Consider the following 21,398-nt stretch of genomic DNA (forward strand, 5'->3'; position numbering starts at 1 on the left):
ACCAGATTCTTCCCCTGCCCATCATCCTATGTTCTCCACACCAACACTCTACTACTACTGCTACCTTCTTATTCCAAACACTGTGGTCGTCCCTTGTGTTCTTGTGTGCATCATCTATCCCCTTGGCCTAAACAATGACCCAGCATGATCAGTCCTTTGGTAATGTCTTCCTTCACATTTACTTCTGGTTTGGGATGTTACTTTCTACAAGCAGCTTTTGATGCTACAATGCATTACGTATTTACTTACTCATTTAGTTAGTTGGTAAAAATGTGGATTTACAAAGAGAGAGGGAGAGACACACAGAGACTCCTCAAATGATTGCAAAACCAGAACATTGGAACTCCGCCTAGGTCTCCTAGATGGGTGGAAGGGACCCAGGATTAGCCAACACTTGCTATCTTCCATTGTTTTTATAGTAACCATGGCATTTGTGAGCTGATATTTTATAGAATTTTTACTTTATGTCTCCCTGATGTTTTGATCTAATTTTTGTTGATATAGCTGTTGACCATTAGTATACTTACTTTTGAGAAATGATTGTTCAGATAGTTTGCCTACTTTAAAGATACAGATATTTGTTTCTAGTTAGTTGAGTTGTTGGAGTTCCATATATATATTATAGATGTTAACCCATCATCAGAAAAGTGGTTTGCAAATTTCTTCCACTCCGTAGATTGTTTACTTACTCTGTTAATTGGTGTCCTTTGCTTTTCAGATGATTTGAATTTGATTTAATCTCATTCATTTATTTTTGTATTTGCTGCCTGAGCTTACAGGATTATATATGAAAGTCATGCTTTCATGTTAACAGTTCCATATATCTACTGTGTACTGGTGATGGATCACCGTGGGTTCCATCATGTAAGTGCAGCACTTGTACAGAAGAAAAGCACTTCACATAAAAAACACTTATACTTAGGTAATTTCAACATCCCAAAGCAAAAACTGAGTATTTTACTTTATCATGTAGTACTTGATAAAGTAAAAAATGACAGAAAAAAAAGGACAAAATCCAAAAGAGTATAGATTTGGTGAAGTTGAACTCACATCAGTTGCCTCCAGCACCCAGATTTGAGCATACGCTCTACATCACACTTTGCTGCTAGATCAACAGGACTCCAGTGCAATTGTGGGCCGTAGCTATCAGAGCTTCAAGATTTAAACAATCTGGAGAAAGAGCACTGATGGAATTACGAAGTGAATGGAGGAAATAGAAAACTCGCACACTGGAAGAATATGAGATCTCTGGTCTCTAGAGATAGTGCACATTACACACAGTCTAATTCTAATTCGGATAAAACCTCACACAAAATACCTATTTTCCTCACATTCTGTTCCTAGGGCATCATGTCAAGCTCTTAGCAACAATTTACCATGTACACCAAAGATAAGGGAATGAAATACAGTCTGAAGAAATACAGAACCAGAAGGATATTCTTATGTGACGCAACATTTGGAATAATCAGATACAGAATTTCAAATAACTGTGTTTTCCAATGCACGCTGATGGGAAAAGTAGACAGCATGCAAGATAGATGAGCAAAGTAAGCAGAGATGAAAAAAATCTAAGAAACAATCAATAGAAACCCTGGATATCACACACTATCTCAGAGATGAGGAACATCTCTGATGGCCGCATCAGTATATATGGCAATAATGAAACCAGTGAGGTTGAAGACAGATCAATAGTGACTTCTCATATTGAAGGCCAAAGAACAAAACAGAAGAAAAAAAAAAGAACAGAATAATGGAGAGCTACAGGGCAATTTAAAAATGTGTAATACAACTGTAAGTGGGGTATCAGGAGACAAGGGAGTCATTTCAGACAATAATAGTTGAAATCATAATAAAAATTTCCAAAATTAATGACAAACTCCAAACCACAGATTCAGTAAGTTCTGAGAATATCAAGCAGAGAGGCATATCAGTCCAGCAGCACAAAACCAATGACAAAGCAAAATGCTGGAACAAATCAGAGAGGAAATGTTCTGCTGATGGAGGAATGTAAGAATTATGGCAGACTTGTTGTCAGACACGAACTATGCAAGCAAGAAGAGAATAAAATGAAATAAAGATTTGGAAGGAAAAAAAAGCCACTTACATAGATTTCTGCATTCCCTAGGGGGAAAATGTATACTTCAAAGATGAAAGAGAAACAAAACCCTTTTAAATAAATGAAAGTTGAAGAAATTCATTGTAAAAAGATGGGCCTTGAATGTAACTTTGCAAGTTATTTAAGGATAAGGACAATTACAGATCAGGAGTGGGGAATCTTCATAAACATGGGAAGAGAATCAGAGAAGGAATGAGGACAACATCAAATTTTTAATTTTCCTCATTTTAAACTTCCTAAAATATACCTTTGATTGAAATCATAATAGTGGTACTTTAGTGGGTTCATTATGGCATATTACTGAAATAAATGACAACACTGTCATAAAAAAAAGAATGAAAAATAAAAAAACCCCTCCATTTTTAGGCACCATGCTACTTGTGTTATTTGCAAGTGGACTTATAGTGAGAAAAACATATATTGCAAATTCTAGTGGCCACCATTAAAGACTTTTTAAATAATTAATTAGCAGACAGTAAAGGTATAAAATTGAACCTTATGAAATGCCCAATTAGCACCACATAAGGCAAAAATTAGAACTAGTTTATAGTGTGCTTGTTGCAATGATATTTCTGCTGTTTCTTGGGCTCAGGGACCACCTTTTTTTTTTTTTTTTTTTTTTTTTGAGAAGTTCAAACCTGAGGAGAAGATCCACTCCTCTGGGGCAAACACTGGCCTAGATTCATTAGAAATGTTTGTCTTCCAGGGCTGGAGACAGAACTGATCCAGCCATTGCAACCACCAATGTGTGTGTAGGCTGATTTGGTCAACGGACTGTGCCGGACCCTGTATTGGCAGGCATGTACCACAATCAAATCTGGGATCACCCCAGATGAAATTTCTTTGGGGATCCCCCCCAAATGAATGGTGGAATCAGAATTCCAACCATGGAGAGAATTGCAGGTTCCATGGTCTGACGGTGGAGTGCTTGTGTCAGAGCTGGGCCTCCTCAGTGGCTTAGACGGAGCAGTGGACAGCATAACCAGGTGCATGTGGATGATATGGCAGTACATTGGAGCCTGCAGAGGACACCTGGTACCACAACAGAAGATGGAGGAGAGAATAAATTGGTCAACTACCCCAGCCAAGCATTGGCAGTAAATATCTGGGCAAATGGAGACTCTAAGGCGGACTATGTCAGAGAGTGGATTCTGGAGAGATTACATCTGGCTTGGAGCAGCAACATAGGCAGCAATTCAGAACTGTTGAATTATCAAAACCATTTGAGCAGAACCCTAGGGGCATGCCCCACATTAGGGACCCTGGGATGTTCGAGAGGCTTGGTGTGGCTTCTCACTTTATCTCTCCCCTTTCCCCAAATATAGGAGGCAAAAAGGAGGATGTGGAAATACTGGTCTCACACCTTGCTGTAGCCCTTGACCCTTCACATCCTAATAAACAATGTAAAAATCATCAAAATATTCGTGTTCTTCAAAACCTCAAAATTGCTAACATGATAAGCCTGATTTTCTTTCTTCTTTTTAAAAAAGAGTTATTATTATTGGAAAGCTGGATATACAGAGAGTAGGAGAGACAGAGACGAAGATCTTCCATCTGATGATTCACTCCCCAAGTGAGCCTCAATGGGCCGGTGCGCGCCGATCTGATGCCAGGAACCAGGAACCTCCTCCAGGTCTCCCACATGGGCGCAGGGTCCCAAAGCCTTGGGCCGTCCTCAACTGCTTTCCCAGGCCACAGGCAGGGAGCTGGATGGGAAGTGGAGCTGCCGGGATTAGAACAGGCACCCATATGGGATCCCGGCGTGTTCAAGGCGAGGACTTTAGCCGCTAGGCCAATATGTCCAGAATCACTTCATCCAACTCATCTCAACTCACTAAAGTCCATTAGTTTGTGTACCCTTCTTCCCTTTAAAGATGCTGCTATATCATTCCAGCAAAGGTGCTGGACATCAAGGATTGCTGTAACAAGTTATCACAGCAGAAATTTACTACCCAACAGTGGTGAAAGCTTAGAATCTGACATCAGGATCTGGCCATACCATGTTCCCTGGACCCCTCTGGGGAGACTATTTTTTCCCTCCGCCTCCTGTGGCTCCTGACTTGCTCCAGCATCCTCCCTCCTCATCTTCACACAGTCTTCTTATCTGGTCTGCGTCCTCTTCTGTCTCTACAAGGACATGTATCAACAGATTCAGAGCAGGCTGAATCTCAGAAAGAGTCTCATTATGAGATTCTTGCCTTAATTATATTTATAAAGACCTTTATTCCAAACAAGATGTGCTCTGAGTTTCTAGGTGACCCTCGCTTTTAAATAAACACCATTCAAATCACAATGCTAACCACTGTAAGAGCTGGCATTGACCTAGTGTACCGAAGCGTGGTCTGGAGAAGGCTGCTAAATATTCCCTTTATGTCAAAATGTCCTGAGATAGCAAGAGAGAATCAGATGTCAGTTATCAGTGCTTTTACTTAGAATCACTTCAATTAAGCTTGAAACACTTGTTCTGAAGTCTTTGATTTCTTTTATAAATGAGAACAGAAGCTGTTTTGGGAATACAGCTTATTGGAAAAAAAAAAAACCCGATATGTTTCACAATTCTAGGAGGAAATAAAATGGACACATTTCTAAAGGTAATAAATGTAAGATTCCTTCGTGATAAATATGTTGATTGTATTTTACTGCTCTCACTTAACATCTAACTCTACTCATCAATATAAACAAGCAAAAGGGAACTCTCAGCAAAATAAAACCGGCCACCTCACATAATTGGGAGCGTCTCATTTCAGCTGCAAACCCGAAAGGGAATACTTTGGTTTAGTCAGCAGTTCCTAAGACTTCTGTTCTGGCTGCAGTGTGTTTACTAAGCCTACACCAAATACGTTTTGGATACTTTCTAATGCTTAACAGACTCCTCCTCCCCAAAAGTCATTGAGTCCATCTAAACAATAATTCATGAGTGAATTAATGAAAAGGGTGACAGTTTAGCGACACTGGGAAGAAATGATTATCTCCAAAGTCTGGTGTGTCCATCTGTCAGTTGATAGCAATAGGCAGCATTACTTAGCACTTCATTAGAATCAAGAGAGCCTGAAAAAAGACTATTCTTTCTAGAAAGAATACAGTTGTGTAGAAAGCAACTGAGAAAATTTTGGGAAGATAAAAGATAACACTTTGTAACAGTGGCAACAGGGTGTTATGTGTTATAAGAAGTCAGGAAGCCACAGCTGTGACCAAGAACACCTGCTGATGGCTGAGAACTAGACCCCTAGCCAAAGCAACATGAAATGAAACAAACCCGAGTGCCCTGTAGTAAAAAGAGACGCAGGGCCTCAGTTCAAAGAGGCTGGCCAGCATTTGATAGATAGTGGTTTGAATGGCTTCTGAGCAAAGACTTTAAAAAGTGGGCTCCTTGCCCAGTCAGTTAGAATTGTTGCAGAGCTGGAATCCGAGATCGGGCGCGCTCAGGGTGGTATGGCCATAGATGACAACCAGAGCTGGAATCCGAACCAAGGTGCCTCTTCTATTTTCATGGCACTCCTCCCTTGCTGCTGCTCCATGCCGCATTCCGCTTTCTTTCTTTCCTAAGAAAGCCCGGTGAACCTGTGAATAGAGGAGTACAAGCTTCTCCTCTGCATGGTCTGTGCTTTTTCATTTGAATGTGTCCTGAAAGGTGATCTAAGCACATATTCTAGCTGTCAAAATGTCTGTTGGTCCTTTGACATCTGTGATCATTCCAGATATACTTACATCAGTTTCTCCTTTGACATATAAAATTAGTTTAAATCTACCAAACTTTACTTAATGGAAGTCCCAAATCTGTTGGTAATATATATTATGCCTATTTCTAATTCTAATGTCTGGATTTCACTTTACTGCCAAGATCTTTCCTGTGGCTCTCATCTTCTTGATCCCAAATCAGTAGAGAAGAGGAACCCTAGACCATTCTTTGTGTTTGCTACAAAGCACCCATTTACCAGATATATATTACAGAGCAGAACTTGTAGACAGAAGGAGTGGAAAGTTAAATTACAATAGTACATTGAAAATTGCTATCGTATCTTGTAATTTCTTCAAATTTTTTTTCAACTCTCTCCACCAATTACAATTTCTCATTGTACTATATTACTATAGAGGTTGACTGTGTCATTACCCCCACTTCTCTTTGTATCTTTTCCGTTGCCAAGTCTACTTCTAAGAAATCACAAAATTTCAGTACTTTTTAAAAAGATTTACAGAGGGGAGGAGAGACAGAGAGGAAGATCTTCTGTCCAATGATTACTCCCCAAGCGGCTGTAACGGCTGGTGCTGTGCCAATCCAAAGCCAGGAGCTCGGAACTTCTTCAGGTCTGTCACAGGGTCCCAAGGCTTTGGGCTGTCCTCTACTGCTTTGCCAGGCCACAAGCAAGGAACAGGATGGGAAGCAGGGCCACTGGGGTTAGAACCTGCACCCATATGGGATTCCAGCACTTGCCAGGCTAGGACCTTAGCCGCTAAGTTACTGTGCCGGGCCCAGGACTCTTTTTTTTTTTTTTTTAATACAGAGCAAAACTTAAGATCATTCTTTTTTCTTTTTTCTTAATCCCTTAATAATGATCCAGGGGTGTAAGAAAGCAGAAAAAGAAGTTCAACTTTGTAATATGAGTGATCTACAAAGGGGTGGACATTTAACCTAGTATTGGACATGTCACGTGGGATACCCTGCATTCTGTCTCAGAGTGCCTAGCTTCGAGTCCCAACTCGACTCCTGATAATGCACATCATGGCAGTTAGCAGGTGAGGCTTCAGGCGGTCAGGTCCCCAGCACCCAGATGGCAGACCTGGACTGAGTTCTCAGCCCCAAGCTTCAGTTGGTGCAGCCCCCAACCCTGCGGAAATTTGGGGAGTGAGTCAGTGGGCCACGGTTCTCTGCCTTGTTCTTCTATCTCACTTGCTTTTCTTCCTGCAAAAAAAAAAAAGTGAAGTGGCTTAAAAGGGCATTTTGTGCTAGAAAAGTCTATTTCCTCTAGAGAGAAGGGACACGTAGTTGAAGAAAGATATCACTCTAAATGACATTGTTTTTATGCTGTTATGTTTTATTTGCTGTGTATCACACATGAGATTCTGAGACAACATCCTGAGATGAGATTTTGAAACTAGAACTTCTCATCAAATAAAAAGGCGCATAGAATTTGACTTCAATTCTCTGTAGTTTAAAAGGGGGATGGACTTGGAATATTTGGAAATGAATGTTTAGTTAGAATGCAACCCCCCTCCCCGAAAAAAAAAAAAACAAAACCGTGATTTCCTAGAAAAAAGGTTTGTGTGAATGAGAGCTGTTTACATTTCCTTTACTTTTCTGTATAAACATAGAGAAGCTAACCAGTCTGGTGCTACAAGGTTGTAACAGGCCATCCAAGGCCCAGGCAGGTGTGCAACCCTAATTATATAGAAATAAGACATCTTCTACTGTTTAGTCTTTGGAACAACTCTTTGATGTATGTGCTATTTCTATTTTCCATCATTTCCATTTTACAGATAAGCACATTGAGTCTAAGGATTTTTCTTTCCCAAGAGTGTGAAGACTTGAGCAGTTCTCAGTCAAAACCATCAGTGGTGGAAGACATCCAATGCTGCACCGTTACGCCATACTGTTCTTTGGCTACTAGGAAGCTCACCCTCTCCCTGAAAAACCTAGTTTAACTGCAGCACTGTATAAGAAAGCAATTTCAGAGGTGAGACTTTTGGGAGGTGATTAGGTCATGGGGGTTCTGCCCTTATCTGTGGACTATTTGGCCATCACCCTCCCAAAAGGTTTTCACTCTGTGCTGAGAAAATCCAGTGCCACCAAAGGACCAGTTCTACCAATTTTGTCCCCAAAGGAACCATACTTCCTCCCTACTCTGCACTTGGCCTCTGTTAAGTATCCATTTCTTACTTGGGATTTATTTCCAACCTAGAAAATTTGTCAAGGGTTTTCTTCAACTGGAACACATGTGTTAGGGAAAAGAAGGGTGGCTTAAGTAATGGATAGCTTCCACCCGTGTGGGAGACACATGGTTTTGTTCCCCATTGTCGGCTTTGTCTCTGTTCCCCATCAGCAGCATTGACTGCTGTGGGCATTGGGGGAATGAACCAGTGAATGGGAAATCTCTCCGCAAATCCATCTTATTTATTTATTTAATTTTGAATTTTGTGGTACAATTCCATAGGGTCTAGGATTCCCCCCTCCCCACCAATTCCCACCCTCCGACTGATTTTGCCTTTATTATCACAATAGCATAGTCTTTCATAAGCAGTCATAAGTCCATCATTTGTTGTTTAAGTAAAAATAAGTCAAATTTTAAGAAGGCACACGTTCCTGTTGGCTCAATGTCCTTACAGCTGTCATATCGGAGACTGGGCTTCAGCGCTAATGTATTCGCCCCTTAAAAGTGGGGGGCGGTGTTAATCACTGTGATATACAGATTTATTTGCCTAAATTTGTTTATGAGAAATAAAAAGAATCAAGCCCTATGGACAGCTATGACTGCCAAGCATATTCACCTCTAATTTACTAAATCAACATGGTATCTGCCAAATGAAGCATGCCCGCTGAGATTTTTGTCTATCCTTTCCGTAAGACGAGATAAGCACAGTAAGATCTTTCGAGAGACAGAGAGTGGTATTATCCTGCTTTACAAAAGGAAAATTTGACACACAGATGAAATGGCTGAGTCAGATTCACCCAGTAATCCACTACAGGGTTGGGAGTAAAATGTCATGATGTAATAAGAAAGGGGCATGCTATTCTACTTTCTGATTAGGAAATTTCTCCTTTATTCCAAGTTTAATTATAAATATAAGGTATATAAAATTACATTTTGATAAATCATGAAATAATTACCACATGTAAATAATTTAGCATATAGTCTTCCATAGTTACCTATTTGTGTGTATACGTGTGCTAAGGGCATCTAAAATCCACTGTTAGCAAACTTTCAATATAGAGTCCAGTCTCACTAATTGCATCCCTCCTGTGCCTTCCATTTCTAAACTTTGATATTCTCATTTCTTCCTCCTAGAACCTTTTATAACCACTGCTCTACTCTGTTTCTATGCATCTGACTTTTTTTTTTTTAAGATTACACATATAGGGCCCGGTGCGATAGCGTAGCAGTTAAGGTCCTCGCCTTGAACGCCCCGGGATCCCATATGGGCACCGGTTCTAATCCCGGCAGCTCTACTTCCCATCCAGGTCCCTGCTTGTGGCCTGGGAAAGCAGTGGAGGACGGCCCAAAGCCTTGGGACCCTGTACCTGTGTGGGAGATCTGGAAAGAAGTTCCTGGCTCCTGGCTTTGGATTAGCGCAACACCGGCTGTTGCGGTCACTTGGGAGAGTGAGTCAACGGACGGAAGATCTTCCTCTCTGTACATCTGCTTTTCCAATAAAAATAAATAAATCTTTAAGAAAGAGATTACACATATAAGTGAGATCATGCTGAATTTTTCTTTCTGTGTCTGGCTAATGTCTTTCATCGTATAGTTCTTTTCACCAATGTGGCAAATGATAGAATATCCTTTTGGAAATCTGAGTAATATTCCATTATATAAAGGGGACTTTCAAAAAGTTTGTGGAGAATGGAACTGTAAGATAAACCTGCTTTAGTGTAAAAAATTTAAAGCCCATGTAAAGTCTTTATAATGTTTTTTCCACTACCTCTTTTTAGAACTCGTGTATGTGCCTGGCTGTATGTGTGTGTTCCACATCTCTTTATCAATCAACAGCTACATAGGCTGTTTTCATATTTTGATATTTTATCTATTTAAAAAATGTTGCAATGACCATGGGATAGCAGCTATCTCTTTGAAACACTGATTTCATTTCTCCTGGGCATATCTACATAAAAGGATCATCAGATCTTACAGTAACTGTATTTTTATCCTTTTGAAAATCCTCCATTCTGTATTCTGTAATGAATCTGTAATTCTCACCAGTGGCATCCGAATGTTCCCTTTCCCTGCGTCCTCTCCAACACTTGTTATCTCTACTTTGTTATTGTTAACTCTCCCAACAGACACAAGGGAATATCTCATTGTGGTTTTTTATGCACTTGTATTCCGTTTCTTATCATTTCTGGGAAAATATCTACTCAGGCTCTTTATCTATTTTAAAAATTGAGTTGCTTGCTTTATTGACACTGAATTGCGTGCTTTCCTGATGTTTTATAAGAAATATGATTTGTAAATATTTTCCCCAATATTTAGGCTGTTTTTTTTGTTATGTTGGATTTTCTCCTCTGTTTTTCAATTTGCTGTAGCTTCTCTTGTTTAGTTTTGTTATTGCTGCATATGTGCTTTTGGTGTGATGTCCACAAAGTCACAGCCAAGGCCAATATGAAAGCACCCTTATATTTTCTTGTAGGAGTTGTGACTGCAGGTCTAACACTTAGGTCCTTCGTCCATGTTGAGTTGATTTTGGAACATGGTATGACATATTGCAGGTCCCTAGGGTGTGCATGTGTAGGTCTCATTTTCCTGACACCACTCAGCAAAATTATTTTTTTAAAATATTTATTTGAAAATTATAGTTACAGAGGGGGAGGGCAGATACTTTCTAAAGTCCATTGGTTTATTTCCTAGATGCCTACAATGGCCAGTGCTGGGACAGGCTGAACTTAGAAGTCAGAAGATCATTCCTGGTCTCCAACATGGGTGTAGGGGCCCAAAACTGGGACCGTCTGCTGCTTTCAGGTGCATTGGGAGGCAGTTGGGTCTGAAGTGGAGTAGTCTGGACACAAACCAGAACCGTAGGGGATGCCAGCATAACAGATGGTGGCTTAACTCTTTATGTAACAAGAGTGTCCCCCATGGTAAATTTTAAGTAAAAATCTCGATATAAGCAAGAAGTCAACATTTCTGTTTTTACCTTTCAAAGCCAGATAATCAGAAAAGAGGATTTCAGAATATTTGCTTAATTATTTCTCTGTAGAATTTTTAGCTGTAATCATAATTCCTATTTCTGGTATTGGAAAATCTACCATGAGAAAGGAGAATAGTTAACTTCTTAGTAATCAGTATACAAGTATTGAATCCTTTTCGTTCTAACTACAAGTATTTTAAATAACTTCTTGAATGACTAATTTCATAATTAATCTCATTCAGTATTTGCATAGACTTTGGAAAGATGGCACCAACTGCTCTAATATTTGAGTCCTTGCCGCACTGTTAAAGACGATTGAGTTCCTGGCTTCAGCTTTGACTTAGTCAAGGTCATTATGGGCATTCATGAAGTGAACCACAGAAATGAGCTCTGTCTCTCTGCTGATCAAACAAATAAACAACAAAAGAAAAATAAACCAGATAATACACATTTCCCTGTCCCACCTTTGCATGAGACACTGCAGGAACCATTGTCAGGTGGAGACAATCACTGCCCAGGGTCTTACATGCTTGTGTCCAGGACGAAGTCTTTGCTCCAGGGCCCTCGCTTAGACAGAAGTGAATCAACATACCTTTGCTCTTTGAGCTCTTGTCTCAGGATGCTATGACTGTCTTTCCTGTTTCCTGCTTTCCCCTGAAAGAGCATAATCTGTTACACATGGAAGTGGGCTCTACGTGTGTGTGACACAGCATCTCCAATACTTAGAATCTATTTCTACATCTTAGGACAAAGTGAAAACCTCAAAAACTGCTCTCTAATACGTAAAGCACCATTATTCAGAGGTTTGCCACGGGCTTGGAAATGGAAGTGAATGGGAAGCCTTTCTGAAGGCTTCCAACTAGGTATAAATTGAACAGGTCTGTTTTGGCGGAGATCAAAAGCCACTTGTTTTTAATTGTAAGATAAAGTGGTGGTTTACGTCATATCACCATATCACATGGTCTTCTTTCTTAGTAATAGTCCTCACATTTATCCACCATAAGTTATTAGTTAAATTTATGGCTCAAAGGAACATTCATGTTGGAATACAATGTTACTTGATGCGTATAAAAATCATTCAAGGGCAGGCATTTGAGGTAGCAGATCCCACGTCAGAGTACCTGGATTTGAACTCTGGCTCTGCTCCCAGTTCTAGCTTCTTCCTTGTGCACAAACTGAGGGGCAGCAATTTGGTCCCCATGTCTGAGACCTGGGTTGAATTCCAAGCTCTCAGGCATTTCGGGACTGAATCAGAAGGTGTGAGCTCTCATTATTTCTGTCAGATAAATATATACACTTTATGAGCCAGCACAGTGGCCAAAGGGTTAATCCTTCTCCCTCTGGTGCTGGCATCTCATATGGGTGCTGATTCTAGTCCCGGTTGGTCTACTTCTAATTCAGCTCTCTGCTTATGGCCTGAGAAAGCAGCAAAGGATGGCCCAAATCCTTGGGACCCTGAATTCATATAGGAGACCCACAACAAATTCCTGACTCCTGGCTTTAGTTCTGGCTGTTGAGGCCATTTGGGGAAGGAACCAGAGGATGGAAGACCTTCTCTCTTTCTTAGAAATATTTTGAAGAAATGTTTCTTAGAAATATATTTTGAAAGACTATTCAGAAAAAGTATTGTTATCTCTAAAATTTAGGATAATAATTGTGGAAAATATATGAAAAGTAAACTCATAAAATTGTGTATTTGGTGGGATACACTCACCATGACATATTTGTTGTGGTTGTTCTATTTCTCTTTATTCTAAGTTGTAGCATTTCTAGATGTACTCAGAAACTTCCCACTGCTTTCTCCTTCCATATTAAATATATATGAAATTATTCCTTTGCATGTTTTTACTTAAGTAAACATGTCTGTGTTTATAAATATATAGCATTTTGTCAAGTTTACGTATAATTTTATTTTTGAAAATTATACTGCTTGTCAAAAACATTTTAATCATTAAGTATTTTGTAGTGCATCAAGATGTTTTTAGCATTTAATTGAACTCTTGGAAGCAAAATATTTGGAAGCTAAGTATGGATATTATATACTTTAATTAAAAAAAACTACCAGAAACAAAACCAAAATCATCACAGAAATTTTTGTACATTTATAATGAATCAAAATTAGTTTCAGTCTTCATTTTAATGCATTAGTTTTTGTCTCTGAACAAATCTGTTCATAAATTATGCTCTTTCTTTTATAATTAACCTAAAGCTAACTTAATAATGTGGAAAAACTTATTTAATGTGGGTAAGTCAAGTTTTCTAATGTGTACATTTGAGATTGGTTCATCCTAGGCCAATAAAAGATTTCTTTCTCTGTGTGTGTCTCTCTCTGTAACTCTGTAGTTTAAATAAAAATGGAAAATGAAAGAAAGGGAAGGGAAAGGAAAGAGAAAAATTAACAAAATTGGGATCAGCATTATGGCAGAGCAGGATAAGTCACCACCTGTGATGCCTATCTCATATGAGTGCTGGCACTCAAATTCTTTTTAAAGTTTATTTTTATTTATTTGACAGGCAAAATTAGAGAGAGATTTTCCATTGTTTAGCTCACTCTCCTCATGGCTATGACAGGGAATGCTTGGGTCAGGCTAACGACAGGACCCATGAGCTGCACTGGAGTCTCCCATGTGGGCACTTGGAACATCTTCTGGCGCTTTCCAAGGTGCATTAGCAGGAAGCTTGACTAGAAGTAGAGCAACTGGGATTCAAACCAGTGCCGATATGGAATGCCATATGTCACAGGCAACAGCTTTACCCATTAAGTCACAACATTGGTTCCTGCTCCACCTTTAATCCATCTCCCTGCTAATATGCTTGGAAGGAATCGGTCATAGCCCAGGCACTTGGAAACCTGCTGCTCTGTGTGCATACCATGGCTCCTGGTGTCAGCCCGGCCGCTAGCTGTCCATTGCAGCATTTTGGAAAGTTGAATCAGCAGATAAACAATCTGTCCTCTCTCGCCTACCTCATTTCCCCTTCTATAGCACTGTCTTTCAAATAAGCAAACAAAACTTAAAAAAAAAATACAAACAGCAAAAGTTAATCTATAGTGCAAGTTTAAAATTTAATATAGTTACCTGTATTAAATATATAGGCATAAGTACTGTGAAAATCTATTTTTGACGTTCCTGAGGGAATTCTTGGTGTTATATGATACAACAAATGAAGTTTTAGAATAAAATGAAATAAGAGACAAGATTGATTTAGATAAGCTTAAAACTATTACAAGCAAGAAAACGGCCTTAAGATGTTTTTAATCCAATCACTCCACTTGTGACTTATGTGCTATTATCGAGCAACAGCTCTCTCTTTTGATGCTAACTGTTCAGTTAAAATGAAAGAATCATTAAGCCAAGATCACCAACCCATACTCACGAACCAAATAAATGGTTATTGTTTTAAAAACAGTTTTGATGTGGTTTGTTACACAGCATAATTAAGTAAAAATGGACTGCCATGCTAAGTACAGCGCTGTAGTTGTTTGCAATTGAGACTCTTAATTCATATACATTCCCTTAGTTTCCTTCATCAACCTTAAAACACCAGTGCACTTCATCTTATCAGAAGTTGTAGAGCTCATACTGTTAAGTTTAATCACAGGGGTGAAGTGCTGGAGGAGAAAACATATGAGAGTGCTTCAGAAAATCCATGTAAAATTCATATGATGAAAAAACTATGCATGTATTTTAAAATGTTTTGCACTGGAATAAGTAACTGTCAATTCCATTTTTGCACAAACATTTTGAAACACTCTCATTCATAAACCATATGGTCTTAGATTTCCAAGTGTTATAATGTATGATGAATAAAAATGAATATAAAAGAGAAAACCAACACAATTTTTAAAGGTTTTATTGCAGGAAATGAAACAAATACTAGGATAGAAATATTTGTAAATAATTATATCCATAAATCATAGATTTAGGATGTATTACAGCCAAATTTTCCCCACTACCTGTCATTCCTTGTCAATGTCAGGTAAGCTCCATTTATTCAACTTCACAGACACCTTATTTGAACTGATTTTCTGATGATGGTCTTATTCCAACTGAAAGTCAAAATTCTTTTTATTTTTCCTAATGATCTCTCTCTCTCCTTTAAAATTTATTTTTATTGGGGCTGGGTATGGTAGCCTAGTGGCTAAAGTCCTTCCCTTGTATGTGCAGGGATCCCTTATGTACACTGCTTCCTCTCTTGACTGCTCCAGTTTCCATCCATTTCCCTGCTTGTGGCCTGGGAAAGTAGTGGAGGACAGCCCAAAGCCTTGGGACCCTGTACCCACGTGGGAGACCTGGAGGAAGTTCCTGGCTCCCGGCTTCAGATAGACTCAGCTCCGACCACTGCGGCCTCTTGGGGAGTGAATCATTGGACAGAAGATCTTCCTCTCTGTATGTCTCAATTTCCAATAAAAATAAGTACATCTTTAAAAATATATATATTTTTTGGCCACCTGCCTGTGGCAGGAGGTGCCTAGATGGAGTTCGGTCACGGAGCTTGGGTGAAGGGGCTTCCTGCAGCTTGGCTGCTGCCAGAGGTTCCTGACCCAAGTTGGACTCCAAACTTGGGGCCCTGGCCTAGGTCACCACAGCCACTGCTGCCACACAGTGGGCAAGTCCTGGGCTTTGGGTAGCTTGCACGCCAAGTGGCACAGGTCTCCACTGGCTGGTTGTCTGGTGATGAACTCTAGGGTCTTGGAAGTATGTAATTGCTGCCTAGGGATATCCATGGATAAGGCCACTGTACATGTAGGTGAGTAAAGAATCCCATGTGATTCCCAGTGATGGGGTCACTGAACTTGCAGGTAATCGAGGGGACTGAGACCTGGTAGTTTGGAGGAGAGAGTCCACAAGATCTGTATGGGTCAGTCTGATTCACCAGCCAATCCCACATGGGAGTCCTGAGATGAATTGTTAGCACACAATGTCGCTGATCATCACATGCCAGCCCACACAAATGCTATGGCTGGGGATCTGTCTGCAAGGGCTAGATCTCAGCACCTGACTGAGTGTTGGAATAGGGGACAGGTCACATTAGGCAGGGTCATAATACTAACCAGCATGAGAGAGAACCCAGTCTGGGGGTAGATTCTGTGGAGTGTAAGTGGGCCCAACCCTGTGGAAATATAAGTCCTGCTGGTTAACTGAAGATTTGGAGTGGTGATGGGCTAAGCTAGGAGTGACCATGGAACCTGCTGACACTCGTGGGTACTGGGTATGGAAACAGTCTGGGCAAGTCCAGGCTGCAGCACCTGCATTTGTATCCTAAAATAGGGTGTGAGGTGGGCCAGGCCACAACATCCTCCAGCTCATACAAAGGCCAAGATGGAGTGGCAGGCTATGCCAGACAAGAACCTAGCACCTGCTGGAGCGTGTGAGATCTGGGTGAGGGAATGGGCCAAGTGGGGGAACTTGGAAAATTCCCCTATTGGGATCACAACTCCCGCTGATGTGTACCTGTTTCAGGCCTGGGTTTTGGGCAGCCTGAGCAGGGTAACTCCAACTGTTGGCTAATGTGTGGGTTGGTTTTGGAGGGAGGAGTACTGGGCAGGATCAAGCCAACCTTAGCTCACCAGCAAGAGCAGAAACCAGGCTGGAGCACAGGTCAAGCTCAGTTTGGCTGTCACACCTACCAGTTGACAGATGAGGGACTATACCAAGTTGGATCAGAGCAACCACTGCAATGTGCAAGATCTATAGCTGGAAATAGACCTGGTTGGGGAGTTAAGAGGATGCTCTGGCTGGGTTGTGGCTCCCACTGGTAAAGGCTGGAATGGGGTCTGTGTTCTGGTCTGACATGGCTGCAGTGTCTCTTGGCACAAGTGTGGACTGCGGCTGAGTGTGCTGGACTGGGCTAGATCCCAGATGCTCATGAAAACCAGGGTAGGTGTAGGGCAGGCTAGGCTGTTTGTGCCCCTGCTGAGCCAGGAGTGAGCTGGGTCTGTATATGGACCAATCTAGACTGGGCTGTAACACCCAACAATAATAACCGGAAAGGGTTGAAGCTCAGTCAAGAAAGGCCATTGTTCCTGGTATGTCAGGAGGTGGACTGAGTAGGGCTGATGCATGGACTCATCTGTGTGCACGAGATCTGGCATTGGGAGAGGTTCCGATGGAGGAGCTTGGGAAACTTCTCTGTCAGGACACAGTCCATGCAGATGAGCATAAGTACCACAATAGGGAGTAGCTCAGACCAGACTAGGAATTAGTACCCAGCAGCATACATTTGGTACAGGCCCAGGGTAAACCAGGCAGGGCCAGTTCACGTTACCCACTGGCAAATCTGAGCACCAGAATGGAGTGTGGGTCAGGTCAGGTTCAATCGCAACACAGGCTGGTATATATGAGAACTTGGACTGGGTGCCAGCTGGGTTGGGCTATGCTGTAGCCCCCACCAATCTGAGCCAGAATTGGGGGTGGGTCGGGCTGGGTCAGGATACAACACCCACTGGCAAAAGCTGAGATGAGGCAGGCATGCCAGACTGGGCCATGGCACCCAACCAGCACACACAAGACTTGGGGGAGGGGACAATGCCGGTAGAGGGGGTGGCATGGGGTTCCGCTGCTGGATCACCACTCTCACTGGAAAGCATGAGTTTGCCACTCTGACTGGTGAGCATGAGAACCAGGACTGGAGCAAGCATGGCTAGACAGAGTGGTGCCTACCATAACATGTGTGAACTGGATAGTGGGGCTGGTTGGTTGAACTAGGCTCCAATGCCCACTGACATGTATTGACAGACTAGTATGTATTGACAGACTAGACCAGTCAGATGTACATACTGGTAAGCATGGGAACCAGGGCACGGGGCAGGCCTGGTGAGGAGTTGCCCAACTAGACGGCAGCTCTCACTGGTTTATGTTGCCAAGTGTGTGGTGGGCAGAATTGGGATGGGCTCCAACACCCATTGGTTTGTGTAGAAGATGGGTCTGAAGGCAGAACTGACCCATCAATGGCAACCACTTGTGTGTGTATAGGCTGATTGGGGCTCCAGGCTGTGCTGGACCCTGTGCTGGTAAGCACACACAAGAATCAGGTCTGGGATCACTTCAGACGAACTTTCTTTGAGGATCCCCCCCTCCCTCAACAAACTGCCGGACTCAGAACTCCAACCATGCAGAGAATTGCAGGTTCCATGGTCTGACCGTGGAGTGCATGTGTCAGAGCTGGGCCTCAGTAGCTCAGACGGAGCAGTGGACAGCATATCCAGGTGCACATGGATGATATGGCAGTACAGTGGAGTCTGCAGAGGACACCTGGTACCACAACAGAGGAGAGAACAAATTGATCAACCACCTTAGCCAAGCATTGGCAGTTAATATCTGGGCAAGTGGAGATGCTAAGGTGGACCATGTCAGCCAGTGGATTCTGGAGAGATTTCATCGGGCTTGGAATGGCGAGACTGGCAGCAATTCAGAAGAGCTGAACTATCAAAACCACTTGAGCAGAACCCTAGGGGCATGCCCCATGTTAGGGACCATGGGATATTTGGGAGGTGGATTTGGCTTCTCCATTTGTCTCTCTCCTTTCCACAGATACAGGAAGGAAAATAGAGAATGTGGAAATACTGGTCTTACCCACTTTCCTGTAGCCTCTGACCCTTTGAACCCTAATCAACTATGTAAAAATCATCAAAAATTTTTTTAATTTTTTTATTGGAAGGACAAATTTACAGAGAGGAGAGACAGAAAGATCGTCTGTCTGCTGGTCACTCCCCAAGTGGCTGTAACAGCCGAGCCCAGGAGCCTCCTCTGGGCCTTGCACAAGGGTGCAGGGTCCCAAGACTTCAGGGCATCCTCCCTGCTTTCCCAGGCCACAAGCAGGAAACTGGATGGGAATTTGAGCAGCCTGGACACTAACCCATGCCCATATTGGGTCCCAGTTGTTGCAAGGCGATCTAGTTACTAGGATATTGCTCCAAGTCTGAAGATCAACATTTTAACATCCAAAACCTGAGACTTTAAATACAGACCTTGGCAACTTTCTTACCAAGACCACCTTAGATTTCCATTCTAGCAAAGCCAAGGGGTTTCCATGCCTCAGCTGTGTTGAGTCACCTGGTCAGTGAATCTCCACAGTCTACTGGGGACTAGTTCCTCCAACAGATTCACAGATATGTTCATAATATAGTCTTGGCAATAGACTGATAGGATTTTCTTATACACGTAAGGTAACAAAATATCCCCTTTAGTAGGAAATAGAGACTTTTCATGAAGGGGTGGAGCATATCAAGACAGAAGGGAATAAAACTAACTAAAAGAGAAATAAAAGACCTAGTGATGGAAACAATCTATAATAAAGAAAGCGATTATGTTTTTAAAGGATCTTCTGGTTTGGTTACTCTCTAACATCTCTAACATCTCTAACATCTGTTGCCTTCTGTAACAGGAACAAAGGTCTTGTTCCTCACAGCATCATATAAGTCAAATGTCGAGCATTTCTCCAGGAAGACAGCTCCTGGCATCAGTGTAACTGCTCTTACAGGCCCAGGAAGAGCATGAGGGAGAAGTTCCTTCTGGGCCTCCTGCTCACTACCACTCTCTCAGGAGTTGCAGCACAGTCAAGTTATGCTGGTGTACAGCACTTTGTGTATGGTTGCAAATGTTTTCAGAAAGATGTGGGAAAGGATGGTTGTATCAGTTATTTATTGTTGCATAATAATTTATGGTTTCATTTAGCAGCTTAAAACAGAAAGCATTTATTTTCTCATGCTTTCTGGGAGTCAGGAAATAGGGTGTGGCTTAGCTGATTCTGCTGACCCTCATGACATTGCAGTCAATCAACTGGGGCTATTGTCTTATCTGCAGCTTGCTCTTGTACAGGTTATTGACTTAATAAGTTTATTGTCAAGATCCAGCTTTTACAAGATGCCTGTTAAGGGCCTCAGTTCCCCTCTGACTTTGGTCACAGTACTTATTTACTTCCTTGCCATATGGGTCTTTATTTCAAGGCAGCCCCTAGCATGACAGCTGGCTTCTGAAATAGTGGGTGATTCAACATAGACAGACAGAGTCTACAACAGAAATCAGACTTTTCTAAGGGTAAGCTTAGAATCCCCTACTTTGCTCCTTCTCTGCTCTGCTTAATAGAAGTGAATCAGCTTATCTTCAAGAAGACAATTACTTGAGGACATAAAAGAGCATTTGAAAAAGTTACTAAAAACAGAACTAAATCATATTTTTACTAAGATACAAAAATATTTTGTAATACATGTGCATAAGGAGTTTCCGGAAAGTTCATTAAAATGTGCATGAGTTTCGAAAACTTTTGCTCCAAAGTCAATTCACCTTTTATTTCATTTCTCCATGAATATTTTGAAGTTTTCAAACCACCGCAGATGTTGATGCAAAATGATATGCCTGATCCGAGGAAGTCCCAGGGCTAGAGAGAGAACTACCTTGTTCATTACTTAAGAACACCTGTACCTCGCTGGGGAGAACAAAACGGATGTGTGATTTTGCTTGAAAAAAGGAGCTGCATCCAGGATTTGGTCTTTACTCACTCTCTGCTCTTTGTCAGGCACTTGGTTTCATGTAATCAAAAGAAATATGGAAGTTCAAAAGTAGCTTGACTTTACATTGGAGGATAGTTTTTTTCCCCCAAATAATTGGATACTTTTATGAACCTAATGACCTCGGAGTCTCATTTTCTTCATCTCTACAATGGGAATAAAAATGGTATCCGTCTAGCCAAGAGCCCTCCCAAGGGCTAGAGATTAGGCGGAGGCCAGCTGTGTTTTGTGATATGTAAATATTACAGAGTAATTTTTTTTAGTGGTTAAAATACTTAATATTGTGGCACTTTTTTTTCTTTTTAGTATTACAGCTAGGGAACCTCATATCAAATTTGAGACATCCATTTCTCTATTGTGTTACTATCAGTAATAAATTATGCAAAATCTCATTCCCCTGCTAACCATGATATTTTGCTTTCAGGTTTGTACACTGACAGAGCCGCAAATCACAAGTAGGGAGATAACTGGATCACGGGGTGTAAATCCTGTCCTCCCAGCTTCTGTTGTAGTGGCTAAATTTTCTCTCCCTGTCCATCCCCATCTCCCACTCCCCTTTTCTGTCTCTCCCTCTTCCTTCGTCCCTCTCCTCTTTCCTCACCCTCTTCCTTTCTGTAACCTTCTGCTTTCCTTTCTCTAAATGGTCTATTTTTTTTCCTATGGTTCAGGGTGAGCATTTCTTAAGAAACTAAGAAAATAGGACTTCATGCTGTTTTTCCATTTCCCACTATGAAGTAAAACTAACTCAATTCAAGATTTCATGTTGCTTCCAGGCTATGTCTTTCTTGATTCAGTTAGTCATTATTCTCTAATTTCTTTTCCAGATCATAGTATTTGTTTTTCCTAAGCATGACAAAAAAATCGTTGAACTTACTATTATGAAGCTCTCCCCTTTTGGATCTTAAGAGGAAATAAGTCAATGTTAAGTAACTCCAC

Source organism: Ochotona princeps, chromosome 2 (assembly GCF_030435755.1).
Source record: "Ochotona princeps isolate mOchPri1 chromosome 2, mOchPri1.hap1, whole genome shotgun sequence".
Lineage (NCBI taxonomy): Eukaryota > Metazoa > Chordata > Mammalia > Lagomorpha > Ochotonidae > Ochotona > Ochotona princeps.